The sequence below is a fragment of the Kogia breviceps genome, chromosome 11 (assembly GCF_026419965.1).
Source record: "Kogia breviceps isolate mKogBre1 chromosome 11, mKogBre1 haplotype 1, whole genome shotgun sequence".
Lineage (NCBI taxonomy): Eukaryota > Metazoa > Chordata > Mammalia > Artiodactyla > Physeteridae > Kogia > Kogia breviceps.
In genome coordinates, this window is record NC_081320.1 from 27,937,659 (window position 1) to 27,960,879 (window position 23,221).

At 38.1% G+C, this 23,221-nt stretch overlaps 1 pseudogene; it reads right to left on the reverse strand.

The window, feature by feature from the left end:
* Positions 1 to 4,691: 4,691 nt before the first annotated feature.
* Positions 4,692 to 23,221, reverse strand: part of LOC131765789 (centrosomal protein of 78 kDa-like) — a 96,407-nt pseudogene continuing 77,877 nt past the window's right edge.

Below are 23,221 nucleotides of genomic sequence, written 5' to 3' on the forward strand. Positions count from 1 at the left end.
TTTCTTATCATTCTTCTTCCCCAGTGCATGAAAAACCATCAAGGATGCCAGCATGCGCATGCCTAGGGAGGTTCGAGGCTTTTTAAAGCTCTCTTGGATAAGCTCAGTTTGGTGTTTCTTTCGCTTCCTCCTGGGAATTGTTGGCTTCTCTCCTGCCTTGACTTTGTTCCCTGACTGCTTATTCTCTAACGTAACAGGTAAGGGAAAAAACATGCTTTTTGAGACAGTCAATGATTTGTCCAAAGTCACACAGATAGTAAATGTCAAAGTCAAACCTGAACTTAGGTCCCCGGACTTCTAGTGCAATACTCTCCCTCATTATTCCATGCTATTTTGAATCTACTACTAAATTTAGGGGCAAAATATATCTAATGAAAAACTTTAAAAAGTTTCTTTTCTTACCTGACATGGTCAGAGAAGAAGAGGAAACATCAACTGCAGATACAAGGGATGAGGAGACAACACTAGAGGATGTCTGAGTGGCTGCAGCTGAAGGGCGCATGGGTCCAGTACAGAGGTCACTGGTTACTGGTTACTGGTCACTTGTGATGATCCAAATTTATTTACAAACAACTTCACGGAAAGCCCAAGACTCTACCAAGTGGTAGTAGGGAGTGATGTCACAAAGCAGGCAGTTTAAAGGTATGAGATAGCTAATAGGGAGGTCCGATCCCCAACAGGAAGGCGGGATTGGGTGAAGAGAGTGTAGGAGAGCTATAACACCACCTAAATTTCGGAGATCCGGGTAGGAAATCCTAGAAGACAGATTTAACTCCCCCAGGACCTCACATTAGGGAAATCATTGCAACATTTCTTACAGATGTCCATTAATATAATTAACTAACAGTTACTTACATTCTACAGAGTATTATATTTTATGTATCATATACTTAGAGCTATATATATCTTATTTAATTAATATCCTTAGGAAGGAAAGAGCCATCTAGTTTGACCTATTACAGTTGATCTGAAATCATATCTGTCTAATTAGTGAACTTATAGCAGTTTTTAAAGAGCAAAAGTAGGGATTAAGAAGCTCTTTTTGTCACTTGGTTAAAGAGTAGGGTGAAGTTTGTTGAGTGTACCTTGTGGAGAATGTTGTGGTCCAAGGCTCTTATCTTTTAGTTTTGTCTCCTTGACTCCTACCTTCCTTGGGCTGGGCTAGGCTGCGCCAGGTGGGACTTGAGACTTACATTTCTCTTCTGCTTTCTTTCTTTCTTTTTCTTTTTTTTTCATTATGGGCATTGTTTCTAGGACAAGCCTTGATCTTGCATTCTTACCCTCACGAATGTTACTTCTTGTCAAGTTTCAGCAGCACGAGTCTTCTTTTCAGTGCTTGATGCTTCACAAAATAGACTCTGGTATTTGTTGGAAGCAAATACCAGAGAGCTAGGAGACAGAGCTGGTTGCAAACCTTTCCTCTTCCAGCCTTTGGTTGCAATTCTTTTGCCCATAATTTGCTACCCCCAGTTCTTTGGGCCACACAGGTATCCTGCCATCCAGCTCTTTTATGTGTGAGAGGCATTCTGAATACTGTCCCTTTTTCTTTGCACAGAAGTAAGTATATACAGTGTGGCAGTTACTGTAATCTCCTCCCCCTTGCAAACAGCCACTCTAGAATCTTGGACCTCTAGGATTCTCCGTCTTGCATGCTTGGGTGCAAGGCCAAGCAAAATGAAGAGGAGAATAATTAGAGAAAGAAGAGGACATTCGTGGAGAATTGGGAGCAGGTAAGGTGAAAGAGCACAGGAGAAAAGAGATTCATGTAGATTTTTTGGTTTCTGTGGGAAACAAGTTGACACACTTTGGCCTTATTTTGTATTACCAGAACAGACAGTTATAGATATATTTAAGTAGCTCGATAGTGCAGCAACTGCCATGAATTCTGTACACAAAGGAGAACAGTCTTACATATATTTTTCATTTTGTTTTATGTCATATTACCTTATTTATAGCATTCCCTGGTATGTTTGTAAGATACAGATTTTTTTAAATGCTCTGGTTTTGTCTACAGGGTTATTTCCTTGTCATATTTTTAAGGACTCCAATACTGTAAGACATATTGCATGTTTTTCTCTTGACGATTGTTTATCTTGAAGCATCATGAACTAACCTGACCTGTTGGATTTTGTGGAGAAACTTTACAGAGGGTCTGTGAAAAAGGCATTGTGGTGAGTCGCATTATGCACCCTAGTGTAAGGAGCTGATATATGCCAACTTGGCCTGGATTGCCTCTGTTTTAGTTGCCCTGGTTAGTGCTTTTCTCCCTAACCACTCTTGTGACTGTGATAATGTCAGTAAGGGCTGAGTTGCTAATGATTTATATGTAAGGTAAGTTGGTTTGAGGGAGGAAATCTATGGATCTAGTCATTTCCTTGGTGGTAAGCTTTCAGGAGTGCAAAGATTGATCTTTCTGGGGACTTTTCTATTACCAGGAAGATATCCCATAGATGGGACCTCCAAAGACACACATTTAATTTTTAGGCCTGTTTTTCCTATTATGAGATATGAGTTTTTTCACTGATGGGGATGATGCTTATCTGAGAAGAAATTGTGAAAGGTGTTGTAGTATAGAGATGTGGCTTAAGCTTTGAAATTTTCTTCAAGGTTTTTCCCCTAAACTTCCTACTTCACATGGCCTACTTACATGATACTAGTATGTGATGTGAGGCTAACAACTTACTAAATACCTGCAAGCCAGATCAGTGTCTCTTTTCTCTATATTTCCATGGAAATCAAGGGAACCATAGCTACTGAAGGTTAGGGTGGGTGGTGTGAGATTGGGCGAAGTGTGGTAAGACACATTTGGTATCAGTAAAATGTCTGCATATTAAAATATTCAGTTCCAACATTCAATTCGATTTAGGCAAACCCTTAGTTAGGCTTTTCTTGGTTCCGAGCCTGTGTAACCTATTTTCTCTCCCTAGTTCCAGCCATTTAACTTTAGCTTGCAGGCTCAGCATCATCTTAACCTCTAAAAGAATCTTACATGTAGGAGGAAGAAACTAAAGAGCTCTATTTCAACACTTAGGAACATCAAACTCTACCCTGACCTAAACCTTTATTCTTTTAGTTAACTTATTGTCTTGTCCCGTATACCCACTTCCTGCATTTTGAACCCATCAGGTTAACTGAGACATGATTTTGTGTAACATGCCCAGTTCATCTACCCCTGAGGTTGTCCTTAATTCTTCCCATTGTCACATTTTGATTTAATTAAATACTGGAATCCCTCAAACCCTTGCATGGTTCCTGAGGCCCTATCAGATACTGGTAGATTTTGTTAGTGTCAAATACTTAGCTGTCTGATTCTCCAAATATCCCTTGCTCCTATACTTTCCATCCCAGCATGCTACATACCCATTAAGGCATTGTTTTATCTCATGTTGGACCCACTCCCATCCAGAGGCCTACTCTTTGCTAGTACCCATACATTTTGGATACCCTGTTACGGCCAGGTCTGGATTTTTTTGTGTTCCCACCCAAAGGCTGTATCTTTTAGCAAGCTGGAACTATAAGACCAACATAGATTTTCTAGTTTCTGATAGATTTATGTCACAATTTGTACATTGTCATGTCTATAGACATTTGTATCATTTGTACTTTTTGGCCATTACATGCCTATTGGATATTTTTCATAAATTGCAAAAGAATATTTTATGAATTAGCACCATATTGAATATGCCTAATTGTAAGTTTGTAAACTATGTTGTGCTAACTTGTATCTTTTCTTTATCCAAATAGTAATTTACTACTATTGTCCCATTTGTAATTATGTGGAAGTTTTCAGAATTATAAATAAATGCTTGTGGATTGAAACTACCAGAACCTGGATGTTTGGCTCCAAACTGAAAGCCCCATGGAGTCGTTTTTTCACATCTGTTCACCAATGTGTATGAATGGGAGAAAACCAAAGTTCTGGTTTGTTCGATCAAGGGGAGCCACACTCCTTTTACTTTTGCTGTGACAAAAAAGTAAAAAGGTGTAAAATATCTGAAAAGAGCCTCTTAGGGTTTGGTAGAACGCTTAAGTGGGATGTAGAGAATATACAACAAAAAGAAAAGCAAGTGAGTACTGCTGGCAAACTTTTTCAAGAACAGCTAGCAAAATAATAATATTAGTAACAACAATAGTAAGATTTGATTTTAAAAGGCTTACGAGTGGCATGCATTCCTAACCACTCTATATGTATTAACTCCATGCCACAGCTCTGTAAAATGGGTGAGGTTATTAAGCCCTTGTTTTTCAAAGAGGAAGTGAAACACAAAGAAGTACCGCTCCGGAAATCCCACCACTAATAAGTGGTGGAGCTGGGGAAAAAAGATCCAGGAAAATTAATTTCAGAGTTAGTGCTCTTAACCAGTAGGTAATGTCCCACAGGTAATATTTGCACATTTCGAAATCACTTTACAAATACTACTTTTACCCCTAAAGTACACAGGGGATAGCCAGGGAAATTGACATTATAATTATTTTTATTTCTTTGCCAATAATCTGTTAACTTTTGGCAGTTCAATATCCCCCAACGTCTTAAAAATTCAGCCTACAATCCAAAAAAATAAGGGCTAGTGAAAATAAATGTCTTGTAAATCCAGTTCAAGAGAGCAACTAAAAACTAAGGCCCCCTGGATGTAAAAGAGAAAGTAAAAGAAAAGAGACAAGAAGCACAAACCTTATGATTAAGCTCCACGTTGTTAGGTAAAGGGGCATTTAATTAATGCTTCTTTAATACCTTGTGCACAGAGGCATGGCTCTACAGAAGCCAAGGAGTCTCCCTTTCATCACTGATTCATGGTATGCTTCTGGCAGGGTCACTTCCTTCTTTGAGCCTCAAAGCTTTTCATCAATACAGTGAGGGAAATGGAACAAGGTTAGCTCTCACAAGCCAGCTCTCATGTTCTCTCATGTTACCTGTGAGTCTAGGTAAGTGCCGAATGTTTTTAACATGATAGATTATATTTTTTCTTAACCATTTCTCTTCTCCTGAATTTTACATAATTTCTAATACATAGTAGAATAGTAGAAAAGAAAAAATACCACACTGAAAAGTAACTGAGGGCTTCGCTGGTGGCGCAGTCGTTGAGAGTCCGCCTGACGATGCAGGGGAAACGGGTTCGTGCCCCAGTCCGGGAAGATCCCACATGACGCGGAGCGGCTGGGCCCGTGAGCCATGGCTGCTAAGCCTGCGCGTCCAGGGCCTGTGCTCCGCAAAGGGAGAGGCCACAACAGTGAGAGGCCCGCGTACGGCAAAAAAAAAGAAAAAAAAAGTAACTGATACACTAACTTTCCATTCTCATTTCACTGCCAATTCAGCCAAGAGCCTTCTGTAGAACTCTGATGCAGACCATGAAAACACTGTAAGTGTTCCAAAGTCTTTTGCATATTTGGTAGTCCTGTGATTTCCATTGGCAGAACTATCTTGGACTGTCATCTGAAAGTCTATCAAAAGGAAATAAAGTAATAGGAATTCATATCAATGGTATTGGAGAAAGAAATCCTTGAACTTATCTTACTGAGTGAACCTTCATCCATGTACAAAATCCACAAGAAAGGTTAAACTTTAAAGGCAACATATTCCCATGAATAGAAGGGAGAACATAACACAAATAATATACAACGCTAACATTATGTACATACACATATATACAAGTGGTCTTGAAATATATTCCCAGATATTAATTGGATTAAAGTGTGGGGCAATAAAGCATTTTTTTTCATAGAGAACATTATTCTTTAAGGCACATACAGACACACATATCTGCCCTGCTGGCCTCTCACAGTTTCAGTTGATTCCAGTCATGTCCCCAGTTCATTTCCCCATATATTTATCCTCGGATTAGTGATTTTTGAACAGGTGTTCATCTCTTTAGAAATACCTGTGCCATGACCGCAGAGCACTCAGATTTCTTTTTGGCATTTGGTTGCATATGATGGGGAAACTGATGAGTTGTATGACAGGAGAGGTACAAGGTGAACCTTAGAGTAAATAAGACTTTATGCATAGTTCTTAATCCCAAAAGGAAAAGAGAAGGATAGAAGCAAAAATCATTGGAATAAAGGACCTCTCAGATGAATCAGCATTAGGATAATTCATTGGTTACTGACTGTCCAGTCGGTTTAGGTTATAAAGGATTCCTGAGTGACTGCATCACTTTATGAAAGGACCTATCTAACTATAGCTTTCTTTTGCTGGAATTAGTTTAGATGGCAATAATATGCGTAGAGAATGGCAATTCTGAATTCCTGTCTTCCCCAAATTGAAGACACTCGTAAAGGTACAAGTTTCCCCAAGACTGCAAATGATTTATCCATACTATACTAACTGAGACTGTGTCTTACCATTCTTGCTTGTTAAAGGAGATAACAAGGCTAACTTTGAGTAACAGCAGGAAACTTAGAAAATACTTTCAGGTTAAGTTTTGTAAACAAAGTTCAGTGTTTACCCACCAAAAGCAAATCGGCTCATTTAGTATTACAGGAAATGCCCTCATACTTTTTCATTGCTACTAAAGGAATTTAAAACACCTGTTGGATATATTCCCACCTACAATGCCATTTGTACACTTATTCCTAATAGGACCTGTTATTTTAAATGCAAACTCATAAGGCTTAGAATTGATACTCAGTATTTTTACTGATCACATGGTTTAGGGTTCTCAGATTTGGGCTCAGACTTGCATTTCAAGCATTGCAATCTGGGCTTGTTAAATGATTTCCTTGCAACCAGGAAAAATTGTTTATCTGAATCTAAAGTCCAATTAAAGAAATGTGATAGTGGTGATAGTAGTTGATGAAGCAGACTAGCATAGCAGCTAGGGCAATTATGGACAAATTACATTTAACCTCTCTGTGCCTCAGTGTCTTCCTCTGAAACTGAGTTTCTTCATCAATGGTGATAAATACTGGTACCAATCTGACAGAGTTATTGTAAGAAATGAAGGAGTTCACAAATTTCCTAAAGGCTTAATGTTTGGCTTGTCATTACTAAATTCTGGTAATTATTAGTAAAACAATATCCCTCTATTATTTATTATATCAAAATAATAATGATAAGAGCCTGTTATTTTAGTAGTTCTAATTTTTGGTCATATAGTTTAGACTAACTCATATTGTTTAAATGTGAAACCAAGAAGAAAAACAGTTTTGTTTTGTTTTTTTAACCTGGTCAAGGAACCGAAATCACCTAATTCGGAAATGTTTCTAACTTGGCATCCGCTTTAAATCTGTCACAGCCAGAGAAAGTTATTTTCTCAGAAAGTGACAGCCTTGTATTTGTGTAGCATAAAGAAGAGGATACATGCTAGATAAGATATATACCCCTTATCACAGTCACGCCACATATAGTGCAACACTATTCCTGCTGGGTTCAAACATTGTGATCCAGAGCCTGCCATTGCCTATTATCAGGAGCAGGAAAGCATGAGAACCGTATGTGTTTGCCCTTAAGCTGGTCTACAACACAGATACTGTCAATCAGCCTCTGATGGTACCCTCCCCGTGGACAACCTTCTGTGCTCTTTTGAGCATGCTCAGATGGAGTCTACCATCAGTGTGGTGGGAGTTCACTTCGCTTCAAGTGTGTCCACGTTGAAGGGTGAAATTAACAAATACTAACCAAATTTGTGGCTGTCCAAACTAGGAAAATAGTTAAAGAATCAGGACATGAAGAATCAGGCAAATACTCATTTGGCGTCAACCCAATAAAAAAGCTTCTTGGTGAGAAAAAAGTTGCCAAAGATGAAAGCCCAGAATAGTGCTACTTTAGCCTAACCACAGTGTCAAAGCAAATAACACACATACACACAAACGCAAAAGGAAGCCCTCTTTACACTAATGCCCCAAAGTCCTTTATGGGTCTTCAAATTGAGCAGATTAGGTAGGTTGATGGTTGTCATTTACGGACTGGGTCCACCTATCAGGACTGGTTACTAACAGAATATCTCTGCTTTGTCATTTAATAGACATCCTAAACTTAATATACCTTGCAATCAAATACACACATAGTCACTCATGCTTTTCCTGTAGACTTTCCAAAACAGAAAAGGGCAGCTCCATTCTTCCTGGTGCTCAGTTACAAAATGTGATTTATCTTTGACGTTTTTCTTTCTCTCTCCTTTCACATCCAATACAGAAGCAAAATGTGTCAGCCCTATCTTTGAGATAGAACCAGAATTTGACAGTTTCTCTATTTTTCCACTGTTACCACTCAGGATTAAGATTTAGTTGTCTGTCATCTTAATTATCCCTCTGAAATGTGTCCTTAACACAGTGGCCGGAGAACACTTTGAGAATCTAACTCAGAAGAATTATGTGACTTCAGTGTCTTCCCCTTCATCATAGTTGAAGATAAAATTCTTAAAATGCTGCAAAGTTGGGGCTTCCCTGGTGGTGCAGTGGTTGAGAGTCCGCCTGCCGATGCAGGGAACACGGGTTCGTGGGCCAGTCCGGGAGGATCCCACATGCGGCGGAGCGGCTGGGCCTGTGAGCCGAAAAAAAAAAAAAAAGCTGCAAAGTTGCTACGTGATTACCCTCCACGTTATATATTTGATCTCATCTCCTCCACCTCTACCTCTTGCTCAGTCTTTTCCAAACACCTTATACTCTTTAGTCCTTGATGTTCAAGAAGTATAGTACTCAGACATTTTCACTTGCTATTCCCTTTACCTGAATTACTGTTCTCTTTACTCTCTACAGTACTCATTCACTTACTTTTTTAGGTCTTTTCTCAAATATCACCATCTCCATTATGAGGACTTGCTTGGATTCCCTGTAATAACCTGCAGCCCCACTAATACACCCTACCTCCTTAGAAGCCTCCCTTCTGCTGTAGAATCTGTTGAATGAATGAATGGAGTGAGCTGTGTCTAATTTCCAAAAAAATAAACATCAACCGTAAACACTTGTTGAGAGACGGGTTCAGGGTATAAAGAATAAAAGAAGTGTAAATTTAGGCCTTACCATTCACCATACATTCCCCCAGGATTCTGCTATGGTGTATCTTTGAATAAAAAGCACAATTTGATCAGACTAATTAATAGCTTAAATTTGTTAGAATCCCAAACCTTTTATAGTAGAAATGTGATAAAAGTTGTGTCAGAGATTCTCAACAAAATGTTAGCAAATTGAAGCCAAAAAAAGTTTACAATTATATACCATGACCAAACGGGATTTGTGTCAGGTATGTAAGCCTGGTTCAACATTTGAAATTAATTAATATAATCCATCCAAGACAAAAAAAGGGAAAAAAACATATAAATACATGTGGAAGAAGCATTTGACAAAATCCAGCGTGCACTCATGAGAAAAACTTTCAGTAAACTAGGAATAGAGAGGGATTTCTTTCCTTGCTAAATACGATCTACAAAAAAAACAATAGCTAACATCATACTTACTGGAGAGAAACTCAATGCTTTCCCACTAAGATTAAGCACAAGGCAAAGATGTCCTCCTTTATTATAACTTTTCAGTATTGTTCTGCAAGTCCTTGCTAATGCAATTAGGCAAGAAAAGGAAATAAAAGGTGTACAGATTGAGAAGGAAGACATAAATCTGTCTTTGTTCACAGGTGACATGATCATCTATGTAGAAAATCTTAAAGAGTTGACCCAAACACCTGTAACTAATAAGTGATTATAGCAAGGTTGCAGGATCCAAGGTTAATATACAAAAGGCAATTGCTTTCCTATATACCAATAATGAACAAGTGGAATAGGTTTAAAAAACCCACACTATTTACATTAGAATTGCCAAAAATGTAATACTTCAGTATAAATCTAATAAAATAAGTGCAACCTCTATAGGAGGAAAACTACAAAACTGTGATGAATTAAGTCAAAGAATAACTAAATAAATGGAGAGATATTGCATGTTCATAATAGGAAGACTCAGTATTATCAAAATGTCAGTTCTTTCTGACTTAATCTATAGAAATTCAGTGTGATCCCAATGAAAATCCCAGCAAATTATTTTATGGATATTGGCAAACTGATTCTAAAGTCCATATGAAGAGGCAAGAGACCCAGAATAGCTATCACCTCATTGAAGAAGGACAAAGTTGAAGGAATGACACTACCCAGCTTGAAGACTTATTATGAAGGTGCAGTAATCAAGACAGGGTGGTATTGGTGAAAGAACAAATAGATCAATGGAACAGAGTAAAGAGCCCCAAAATAGACCCACATAAATAAAATCAACTGATCTTTGGCAAAAGAACAAAGGCAATACAATGGAGCAAAGATAGTCTTTTCATCAAACAGTGCTGAAACCACTGGATGTCCATAGTAAACAAACAAACAAACAATCTAGAGACTTTATATCCTTCATAAAAATTAACTTAAAATGAACCACAGACCTAAATGTAAAACACAAAACTGTAAAACTCCCAGAAGATAACATAGGAGAAAACCTAGATGACCTTGGGTATGGCAATGACTTTTAAAATATAACACCAAAGGCACAATCCATGAAAGGAAGAATTGATAAGTTAGACTTCATTAAAATAGAAAATTTCTGCTCTGTGAAAAGCACTATCAAGATAATGAAAAGACAAGCCACAGAGTGGGAGAAAACATTTGTAAAAGACGCATCTTGTTAGGATAAAGTGGCAACTTGCAAGCTTCTTACATGTGCAACTGGTGTAATTTATTTGGGTATGTAATGTGAGGTACAGACTTTAGTTTTCAATGGTGTGTAGTTTTCTGGGCATCAGTTTTAATGATTATAACCGGACTTTATCACAATCAAACTTCCCAGACATACTTAGAACTATTTGTGGATATTTTTTCCTGTTTAATTTGTATATGTGTTCATTCATGTAGTAATGCTACAATGTTTGAATTGTAGTGGCTTTGTAGTTAAGTTATATAGCTGCCTGCTAATTAACAGATACTCAACTTCTAATAAAATTTATGACTTGTACCTGAATGCCTCCAGATTATGTTCTTCATTCAGACTCTTTACTATTCACTCAGTATAAATTCAGAGTTGATATTCATTAAAAACTGAACTAAAGTGGCTAACACATTTTAGTTTTCATCTATACTCCTAGATTTAAAATATGAGAAAGTAATAAAATGCAACATTTTTAAAAACCTCTAATGACTCACGTTTTCTATCTCTAATTAAAACAGAATACCCTGTGGGATATCTTTGCATCATTTACCTGGTTTCATTAATTCTGGCTGCTGAAGTTAATTTAAATTCACTCTGGTAAAATGAGAGCTCAGTATATGGTTTTAGCATACTCAGTGAGACCTACAAATAGTCATCTGCTAGGTGGTAAACAGTAAACAGTCTTGTTTATTGCAAATAATCTTAGCCAATAAATGTTATTTATGCTCCATTTAAGAATAAAGATGTCAATCTGAGAACACAGAATGATCTCTTTGTTAAAGGTGGCGCTGTGGTTACGAATCCGCCTGCCAATGCAGGGGACACAGGTTCGAGCCCTGGTCCGGGAAGATCCCACATGCTGCGGAGCAACTAAGCCCGTGCACCACAACTACTGAGCCTGCGCTCTAGAGCCCACGAGCCACAACTACTGAGCCCGCGTGCCACAACTACTGAAGCCTGTGTGCCTAGAGCCTGTGCTCCACAATAAAAGAAGCCACTGCAATGAGAAGCCTGTGCACCGCAATGAACAGCAGCCCCCGCTTACCACAACTAGAGAAAGCCCACACGCAGCAACAAAGACCCAACACAGCCAAAAATAAAATAAAATAATAAAATAAATTAAATTAAAAGAAAAAATAATAATGTAAGCCAAACCCACTACAAATGAAACTGCACTACAGGCCCAGTATCTTCAGTGATTTCTAGATGATTTCTATGCTCAAACCTTTATGCTATCCTCTCTTCCTAAACAGAATTGTTTTGTTTTGTTTTGGTTTTGGTTTTGAGTAACTTTTTTACACAAGAGATTCATATTCTTTATAGAGAAATCATGTAATCAAATAATCCAAAAATATATTAAAAAGCAGCCATAATTCCACCTCTCAGATATATTATCACTATCTATTTTATAGTATAGCTTTCTTATATAATTTTTTAACATCCTTATTGGAGTATAATTGCTTTACAATGTTGTGATGCACTGTATAACAGTGCATCAGCTATACGTATATATATATCCCCATATCCCCTCCTTTTTGCGTCTCCCTTGCACCCTCCCTATCCCACCCCTCTAGGTGGTCACAAAGCCCTGAGCTGATCTCGCTGTTCTATCTGGCTGCTTCCCACTAGCTATCTATTTTACATTTGGTAGTGTATATATGTCCATGCCACTCTCTCACTTCGTCCCTGATTACCCTTCCCCCTCCCCATGTCCCTAAACAGAATTTTAAGAAGTTAGCCAAGATAAAATGAGAAACTGATTTAGACTTAGGTCCCAAATTTACAGCTTCAGTGATTTAGGAAAATTCCTTGACAGCTATACTGAGCCTCAGTTTTCACATTTGTGAAATACTTCTGGAAATGCCTGTCATTCTGATTGGATATTTTTAAAATGTTAACTGAAATTTAAATGTATACATTATAAAAAGAAGATGACAAAAACGTCTATTATCATTTTATTACCCAGATAATCCCTGGTGGTCCACTGATAGGAGAAGGGGCTTCTCTAAGTAGTTTTCTTCATCCTGATTTCTGGACACTCCCTACTTTAATCTGCTTTTGGAAGCAGCGGGTGACATTTTGGCAAGTTTTATTCAATTTATTTATATGCCTTGATTTTAGGAAAGAAGAATAGTAGCTGTGCTGAGCTTTGCCAGGTCAGATAGGATTTGGAGTATTCTCTTTCTCTCTCTTGTAGACAGCCACTGTCATTTGGTAAGCCATAAGCCTTCCTTTGCTTTGACTGGTTCATGTGTTTGCTGGATTTCTAAAATATATTTTTAGTATTTACTTGTTTAGGTTGAAAAGATTGGGCTATATTTTTAAACGTTTATCCCTTCATTTTGGAAGGCCTTTTAAATTGTGTTACTGCATGCAAGAGAGCTAACGGAATTCTGGACTCCATATTTTCATTTTTACCTTTTTTTTTTCCTCTCAGACTTTGAACCTACAATGGCTAAGAATGAGAGGAACTCAGACCCAAATATTTTTTCCCTTGTGAAGCACAGACAATATGGGAAAAAATGAAATTGGGAAATTGTTTTGCTCCTCTTCCTCCTCCTTTTTGGTCAGTTACCTTAGTCGTCCACCTCACTTTGTATTTCTAGCCTGGCTTCAGAAAGAGCTGAATTTTATGAACTACACACTGTTGGAGTAGTAGATTGCTAGAAGGAACCAAGATCCAGATGACCTTAAATGGCGGCTTCATGGAATTATATTCAAGAACGATGGTCCAGCCAACTTCCTCACTTCCATTGTGAAAGGAGTTCCCTATTCCTAAGAAAATGGACCTATGTCCGACTGACACAGAAGATGGAGATTTAGCCTAGTGCATTTACATATGTATATATATTAAAATTGTGTATATATATATATATATATAAAATGCCTAATGGAAATATCTCAGATGTTCTATTTTGTGTTTTTTCTTTAATTTTACTTAAAAAATTGTGACCATTTTTTAACTCAAAAGAGGAGAACCTTAAAAATTAATTAAGACATTCTCAGTAGTCTAAGGTTCAGAGTGACTTGGCAGAGAAAATTGCTGAATGGTTAGATAACAGTGCTGGTATGCTTGGCTATTGTAGCACTTTCCATTTGAGTTTCTCTTCCTTGAAATTACAAGAACTATATGACACAAGAGAAAGATTGATAATTAGGAATATTCTGCTTGCTTTTTATATAGCCTATTGAAGAACATTTTGATTAATTATTTGGAAGTCATAGGAAGGAATCTTCATGATCTAACTTTTGAACAAGTAGTGTTGCAACACAAAGCTATGACCTAAAATTAAAAAGGAAATTTGAAATGACCTATTTCTTTTGACATCTCAATCCAGATATGTCAGTAAAATGAGTCACTTTTTAGTCAAATGGGTGGTCAGCAATTTAATTTTGTTGTTGTTGTTGTTTTCTTTTGTGGTACGTGGGCCTCTCACTGCTGTGGTCTCTCCCATTGCGGGGCACAGGCTCCGGACGCACAGGCTCAGCGGCCATGGCTCACAGGCCCAGCCGCTGTGTGGCACGTGGGATCCTCCGGGACCGGGGCACAAACCTGCGTCCCCTGCATCTGCAGGCGGACTCCCAACCACTGCGCCACCAGGGAAGCCCAGCAACATAATTTTTTATTGGGAAGCTGAAAGACATCATTGCCTAACAGAGCCTCTGCAGTGTTCACATCTATATTTGAGTATCTTTCATTTTCCCAAGGGGTGCAGATGAGAAGAAGGAAGGCAGAGAAATGCACTTGAATAAAGCTTTTCAAGATGGATAGACCAGAGAGCATTCCCAGAGGCAGGTCAAGTTCAACCCGAGACCAACTCTCTCACTGCTTTCACAACTAGTTAAAATTCTCAAATCAGTGCCGAAATCAAGCAGGAGATTGTTAATATTGATACAGTTAACATACATCAAACAGGATTACTGAATTTTCTGAATCCAAAAGTTCTCCACAGTGTTGACACTTCCTTACTGAACTCCCAGGATTGTTTGGTTTCAAAGGCTGTTGGGCTCAAGACGCATTTGGTTTTAAATAATCCTTCAAAAAATGTTCAGTCTAATATGATTGAAACCCAGCTTGAGTGTGTTTTATAATGCACTGAACTGGAAAGACTATGGGCACTGAATTATTCAAAACATGGTAGGCGAAGGAGTGATATATGGGGAGGAGGGGATCAAAGAAATAAGTGAGACTTGTATGTCTTGTTATCTCATTTTATTTATCTTATTTATTTATCTTCCAAATATTAGAGGAAAGAAATCAATATCAATTTTCACCTGTCACGTTCCACACTTCAGTTATTAATGAATGTCAAATTTGACCCTTTTCTGTACCCACCTGCTCTGCAATAATATTTCTGAGCCTGTATTAAAAATGTAAAATTGTCATTGAATTTCCAAATATGATTCTCCAGTGGCTAATTCAGCTTGTTTTATTACTAAGCAAGTTCTGATGAGTAATACTAATTTAAAACGCCTGCATGTAAGGTGAAAGTGTAAATTATTCCTGCCGAAGGTGATGAGATATGACTGCGATGTGATGGTAGGGCACTCACCTTCCGGAACGAACCCTGTAAGCACACAGTTCTTGGGAGAAACCAGTACTTCATATAGTAGCAAATCTGATATTATTTTGCATGTCTCCTGTAGCAGTGGAGTGCACACGCACACACACACACACACACACACACACACGATCATGGGTGAAAAAATACACATGTGCACCTTAGATGCTTACATTAATTTCTGAATATAGTTCTCCGGAAGGAAAAAGCTTTACTGATGATTTGTATTTTTATAGTTTATTATTTTATCCATACTAAAACACTTCATGAAATCACTTCCTGTTTTGTTGTCCATGGAATCCTTTCAATTTTGAGATGCTAGATATAAATCGAAATAATTATTAGAGTCCTTGGCCATGAAAGACTAAGTTACAGAGAACCCGGTGACTGGAGGTCAGAGCTGCCACGGAATTATTCTCTGCTCCAGAGACTATTAGAATATCACTGTGTACCCACTTAAGCATAGAATGCTAATATTGAGAAACTAGCTCTCTTTTATCTCTACTAAAAGGAGAGAACAGTAGGGGACCTTGGCTGCGTGAGTATATGAGACTTTCTCTGTTTTGTACAATAAGCCACAAACAATATATGAAATAACCTCGGGCCTTTTGTCTTTTGTACCCAGCTGTTTCCTGTATTGCTCCTGATCAATTACACTTAAATCAACAAGAGTTGCTTGAACATTTTGACAGTTATGTTCCTCATACCCTGAAGCATTTTTAAAGGGTTACTGAGATAAAGCTATTTCACAAAATACTCCCTGCAAATTTTTTCAGGGTGGCATTAATGAAAGTAACTTGGAGGAAAAAAACTCCACCTTGAGTTCCTGGCCTACCACTCTAAGGCCAGGCAAGCATAAACCTTCATAGCAAAACCTAAGTTTGCTCCCAGTTGAGAATTTGGTTTCCATGGTCTTATATAAAAAGTATATGGAGATTTTAATTCCCTATAAGCCCTTTCCAAAGAGAAAATACAGTTCATCTTTTTTAAGAGATGAAGAAAATTACAATTTTGTTGAATAGGTGGAATATATATTATATATAATATATATATTTATTTTTAATATGTATATAAAATATATAAGTTACTATTCAGAGTTCTAAAACATGGATTTTTCTTACTTACCAAGAATGAACAGTAACTTGATCTCTAAACAATAAAGCACCTGGTCATAACAGAAACGTAACAAATATTTGATATCAGAATGAATTCACTGTTCAGGTGTAATGAGGGAATAGCTTCACTTTTCCTCTTTCATGTACCCCATTATTGCATCCTGGACAGAGGGGATTTTCTTGATTTTAATCTAAAGGAGAAATGTTCACTTTTGTTAAGATGGAAATTGACAACCTCAGTAGGCAGAGGCACTGTTTTTATTTGGCTGAATTCATTTCTCTAGTGATAATTGAAGGTTTAATGGGGTTTTCTCTGCCACTCCAAAATTTGAAAATGATAAGCATCTCACCAGAGTTTCAGGACGGCCCATTATCTATTCTGTGGAAAGGATATTCAAAATACCATGCTTCATCAATGTCTTCTTTGACTTATTAATCAATGGACAACTACTGAGTTAAGACAGTGTCTTATCCTTGTTTCAAAACAAACAAACAAACAAACAAACCATAAACACAAAAAAACTGTTAACAATGAAAACTTATTACGCGAGGCCTTAGTATGGCCTGACTTGGAAATTTAGTTTCAGAGGCTTTTGTGAATATACCAAGGAAAGTGGACCTAGGTGTATCTTATTCCCATAGGCCACCGATAAATATTTGCTTAATGGAGAAAAAATTAATATATAGTATAGGAGAGAACCTGACAGATGCTCATCATTATTGAGTGATAGCAATGCCCAAACTCATCTGTGATAAAACACTATGAAGTATCCTCCTAAGGATAAACTTATTACAAATAAGAAGTGAAAATTCAATTATGGAGATACTTTCAGTTTCAGCTCTGATATGCAAAAAGCCTGGAAGTTGTCACTGTATTTTGTCAAGATAATGCTGTACAAAATGAAAATCAATGACTTTTCTCAGACGTGATTAATAAAACATAACTATGAAAGAATTTTAAAACTGTAATTATGTATGTGTATATATGTGTCTCTGAAAAATCTGTGTCAAAGAAAACTGAGGCTATCAGTATAAACTCATTTAACTTCTATCTCTTCTTACATTTATTTCCTCGCAAACTTACCAGTATCCATCCAACTCAAAGGATACAAGTGATTTTTATATACTGTGCAAGGTTTTTTTCTTATTCATATGTCCATGTTTCCACAGTTCTCTAAATTATTATCTACATCTTCAGGATCTCCTTTATCAGTTCCTTCATTTCAACATACAAAATATAAGTCCTTCTCATTCTAAAATATTCATTTTTGCTAATTATTTTCTCTTTTCATCCAATCTCCTTCAGAGCAGCCTATTCCCACTGTCTTCACTAGCCTCGCCTGGCCCCAACAGGCAGCCCTATGCCCTCAGTTTACTGCAATCTGGTTTTCTTGTCCACCACTTCACTGAACTGCACTAAGGTCACTGGGGGCCTAACTGCCCAAATCCAATGGACACTTAACATTCTCTGAAGGATGACACTGTCATCTACTTCCTCCTTCTTGAAACTCTATCACCTCTCTCCTTCCCAGAATTCTTTCTCTGCTTATTACTTAAACGTTGTCAGTACTCACAATTCTCTGAAACCTCATCCATTTTCATGAGTTTAATGACTGCTGATATGTGCTGATGACATTCAAATTTTTATCTTTACATGTCTTCACGTGCATGTCCAGTTATCTATCAGTTTGTCTCCTGAATTCTACAGGTGCTTTAAAATTCTACATGTCCAGAACTAAAGTCTTTTCCCCAATTCAGTTCTTTATCCCCTATTTCCAAACTCAATGATACCACCACCCAACCTTTGTCACACAGATGGGGGTTCAGCCTCTGCCTCCTACTTCTTCCTTACTTCCCAAGATCAAGTCTTGCTTGTCATTTCCTAAATACAATTAGAACTTATTTCCTCCCTTCATCTATACGTTATTTCAGACCCTTTCTATTACCTGGTCTAGAAGTTACCAAGTTGCTGTTTGGTGGAACCAGTTGTTAGACACTTCTATTAAAAAAGGACTCTATGGTCAAATAGCTTTGAGGATGGCTGTGTACCATACGCCTGCTGTGACGACCCAGAATGAACATTAGCCTACAGCAGCCCCGAGAAGCTGTACAGTAAAGAAACCTGATTAACTTTACTTAAGCCGGGTTCTCCCTTCTGCTGGCCTATAAACCTTTCAGTAGGAACAGGAGAGGAGATGGCAGCGTGAAAGTCCCACTTGAAAATAAAAAACACTGCTCCTCAGAAGAGTGGGGCGTAATTGTCTCCAGGCTTCTTCAGATTCCTCATCCATACTGATGTCAGGGGTCTAAAATGCCACCTGAACTTGTCCTTTCCATTCTTAGCTATTTTCTGAGGAACCAGCTCCATGCACATGGATGGTTAAGACCCGCTCTCCTCCTCCTCGCTGACTCCTTTAGGGGCACTTGCCACTGCCTGGTGACACTGCACTGATCCTCCAGAGCCTGTGCCTGTGGCTCCGTAACACACCCCTCGCACACTCACGTCTCTGGACTTCTGCTGTCCTCTCTGCCTTGAGTATCCTTGCCCTTCACCGGCTGACTCACCAGTTTTTCACGAGTCCTTTAAGACTTAGCTTAGGAACTGCCTCTTTCGATTACTTTTCTTTGCCTCACAGCTCCCCCTCTTCTTCCACAAACACTTACTGAATGCCCTGAATATTTCCGTCACAGCATGTCACGTGCAGGATGAGAGACATCCGCTCTGCGTCTTCCCCTCTCACTCCACTGCTAAAGGGCCAACGCTACATCTTGCTCATTGTTTCACTCCTCTAACACTCAATCCATGACTAATGAACTAACTAGTACTCTAGTAGTCCTATTAGTAACAATCAGGCAGGACCTTTTAGAAGAAATCTGACACTCCAGCTTTTCTCTGATCTCAACTTTCAGTCTGACTGAACTAAAGCCATCTGTGCATGTTTTACCAGGGAGACTTAATTTAATCCAGAGATGTGTCATCACATACTCTTACATATTCTGCCATTTAAAAATTCTGCTCAGATGGGGGAAGGAGACAGGTGTGCTTTCTGACAGCCCCACTATTTTGCATCTCTAGTGCTCACTGCTAACTGGCTTCTCTCGGTGCCTTCCTTAAACCCTTCCTCTCTTAACAAGGAAACAGGATAACAAAGTAATTAAGAGCCTGGGTTCTGCCTATCTGTGAAACAGAAATATAACCAAGGACATAGAGAATAGACTGGTGGTTGCCAAGGGGGAGGGGGTGGGAGAGGGTTGGATTGGGAGTGTGGGATTAGCAGATGCAAACTGGTGTATATATAGGATGGATAAACAAAAAGGTCCTACATGGGACTTCCCTGGTGGCACACTGGTTAAGAACACACCTGCCAATGCACGGGACACAGGTTCGAGCCCTGGTCTGGGAAGATCCTACATGCCAGAGAGCAACTAAGCCTGATGCCACAACTACTGAAGTCCATGCACCTAGAGCCCGTGCTCTGCAACAAGAGAAGCCACCACAATGAGAAGCCCGCACACGACAACTGGACAAAGCCTGCATGCAGCAACGAAGGCCCAACACAGCCAAAAATAAATAAATAAATAAAAACATTTATTTTTTAAAAAGTGGATGTATTTTTAAAAAACCAAAAAGGTCCTACTGTAGAGCACAGGGAACTATATTCAATATCTATCCTGTGATAAACCATAATGGAAAGAATATGGAGAAGAATGTCTATAAATGTATAACTGAGTCACTTTCCTGTACAACAGTAATTAACACAACACTGTAATTCAACTGTACGTCAATAAAAAATAAAATTTAAAAAAATTGCCAGAAAAATAATCACATAAGGGGGACTTCCCTGGTGGTCCAGTGGTTAAGACTTCTCCTTCCAACAGAGGTAGTGAGGGTTCAATCCCTGGTCGGGGAGCTAAGATCCCACATACCTTGTGGCCAAAAAACCAAAATATAAAATGAAGCAATACTGTAACAAATGCAATAAACACTTTAAAAATGGTCGACATCAAAAAAAACTTTAAAGAAAAAAATCACATAAATCAGAAACAAATGAAACATAATAAAGTCCATACATTTGAAAAAAAAGAGCATCAGTTCGGGTCACTTCGCAGCTTACTTATAGCTGTGTAATTCTGGGCAATCACATAATGTCTCCTCAGACTCCTCACCTATAAAATGGGAATGGTAAGAGTTCCCAACCTCATAGCGTTGCTGTAATCCATAAACACGGTTAAGTGCCTTGGTAAATGTTTGAGGCTCTCTGGTTATTGTGAATTAAAATATGTCAATGGCTTCTGGCCATGTGATTTATAATAGTTTGACATTTAACCAAATGGTAAAACTATTCCATTTATTATTCCCATCTCTTTTTACCCCTTACCCTGCTTTGTTGTTTATGTTTTCTCCCACCACAGAGTGTTAGTTCCAGGAGAGTAAAGGCTTTATTTTGTTCACTGCTGAAAGCAATAGCACTCAGAAAAGTACTGTACATATGAAGACCTCAGTAAACACTAGCTGAATGAATGGTGCAAACTGTCACAAGTAAAAATACACCAAAACTTTCATTATAATAAAAAAGTATAGATAAATCTTTCTCTAATGGCTTCTACTCAAGTAATTGAAAACACCATATGGTATAATAAAAACATAAGTAATTTATTAAAATTTGAAGGCAAAAACATAATTTTAAAAGATTTATACCTGTGTTAGGCGTGATGGAGTATGGATGCTTTCTTGAAATTCACAATCAGATCCAACAGTATCACTTTCAGAATGTTCTAGTAGACTGAGTTTACTTTTCGTTGTCTTTGATGAAACAGTCACTATTCTACTCTCTTTCTTAACAGAAATGTGTTTTTTCGAAGACTCACTTCTAATTGGGTCATTAAGCAAAGGATTATTTTGCCCAATTCCTTTGCTTTTCTGCTTTACAGGTGAGTCAGAGCAGGAATGCAGGTCCTTCCCAGGTTGTTTCTTAGCAGAGTACTTTTTCGTATGTTCACCTGCTTTGCTCATTTTCTCTGAAAATGCTATTTCTAGATAATTCCTCTTCTTGTCTTTGACTTCCAGTCCCAGAACTGACGTCCGCTGAAGGAGAACATGTTTTAGCAATGAAATCTTCCAAAGACTCCTGCCGCTGCTCTGGGACTGGGACCCCAGGTTGTCTTTGGAAGTTTCTAAGGCCTCCTGAGTAGAGACTGGGACATGGAAGGAGTCGAGAGGCAAAGAAATCCCAGCATCACCTGCAATTTTCTGAAAATGAAGGGAAAGATAAAAGACAAGACAAAAATTCAGTGATGAACAAAGCCAACCATTAAAAAGTAGAGTTCAAAGTTACTCTGTGATCTTATTATTAACACAGTCAATTGATTATTCAGAAGATTTCAGAGCCATTTTTTTTCTAACTATATCTTGCCAAGTGATTCTCAGCTTAACCTAGCTACATCCAAGCCTATGTCCGCTACATTTTCAGATTTTGGTGATTGGGGTAGTTATTACCCATTTCCTTTCCCTCACTAAAAATAAAACCCTATTCTGTAAGAAAATTAATTTCTTTTCTATCCTCCAGGCACATGTAAATAGTATATAGTTTGTGACCAGACTGTGTTCTCAAGCTGTCGGTTCCCAAGGCCAGTCTGAGATTGGTTGATGGGGGCTCCAAGTAAGGCTAGAGGAAAAGCTGACAGGTTTTCCCCTCCCATTCCCATAACCAGGTGATTCATTATAATACGTCACCTATTATCTATGTCTGGATTACTTATTTTAAAAATTATATCAGTATGTGTACCTTCATTAGTGTTCCTTCATTGTAAGCTGACTGCATACAGATAGAAACCTAGATAAAATATGAATAGAATAGACATTTATACAATTTAAAATCTGGAATATTTTCTCTAATGTTTTCTTTCTTCATTAAGGATAGTTTGCTTTAACTCATACATTTTCTAAAGAACTTCCAGTCTTCTTATTTACAACAATACAGTATCATGAAATGGGCACACATTTACTAATCTCAGATTTGGAAAGGACTCCAGTCTTGTAGCTCCCGAGCATGTGAACTATTAGAGACTGATCATTATTGTTTTCTCTCTGACTTAGTCATTTCCTTTTTGCTAATCACTCTTAGAATCATTAAGTGCTGTTCTGTCCACTTACTTGGATATTTTGCATTTGTCCTGGGGCACCCTGCTTTGATTCTGATTTTTCTTCTTCAAGTGCCTCCTTTTCTTCTTTAGGTGAACTACTAACAGTAGAATTCATCTGGGGACGACCTAGTAAATGAAAATCTGACTGACCTATACCAGCCATTGTGGCCAGCTGCCCAAGCCTGGACCAGAGGAGGAAAGGAGAAAAGACAAAGGTTATTATAATCACATAAGAGCAGTTTAGATTTCCCCAGACCTACAATCATGAAATATTTCTAAAATCTTAAAAGCCAACATCCTACTCCAGACTATAAGCCTCTCCCCACCAAATTCTCAGCCCTTTCCAGATTCATCCTCTAGGACACATCTCATCTCCTTACCTATTATCGCTCCATTTTAAAAACACTGTCTCACTAGCAGCTTCAACATCTACCACGCACCTTGTTCACTACCTCTCACACCTCTATTCCCACACTTCTTTACCACCTTTCCTCCAGTTGCCAAGAATGTGTTTGTTCCTTCCTTCCCAACACCAACACCAATTCATTCACTGACAAAACACCACTCCATCAACTATCAATCTCCACTTCCCTCTTTCAGCAAAATTGCTCCCGGTTGAGAACCACTGATCTATATCTCCCCTGCAGATTAATAATAATTTTTATGTCTAAGACAAAAATAACTTTAATTCAAAATTATCAAACAAGCAAAATAAGTGAAAGATAGGAAAATTCTTATGCATTCCCAAATATTTTCAATGAAAACTGCCTTCAATTTAGTCTTTACAAA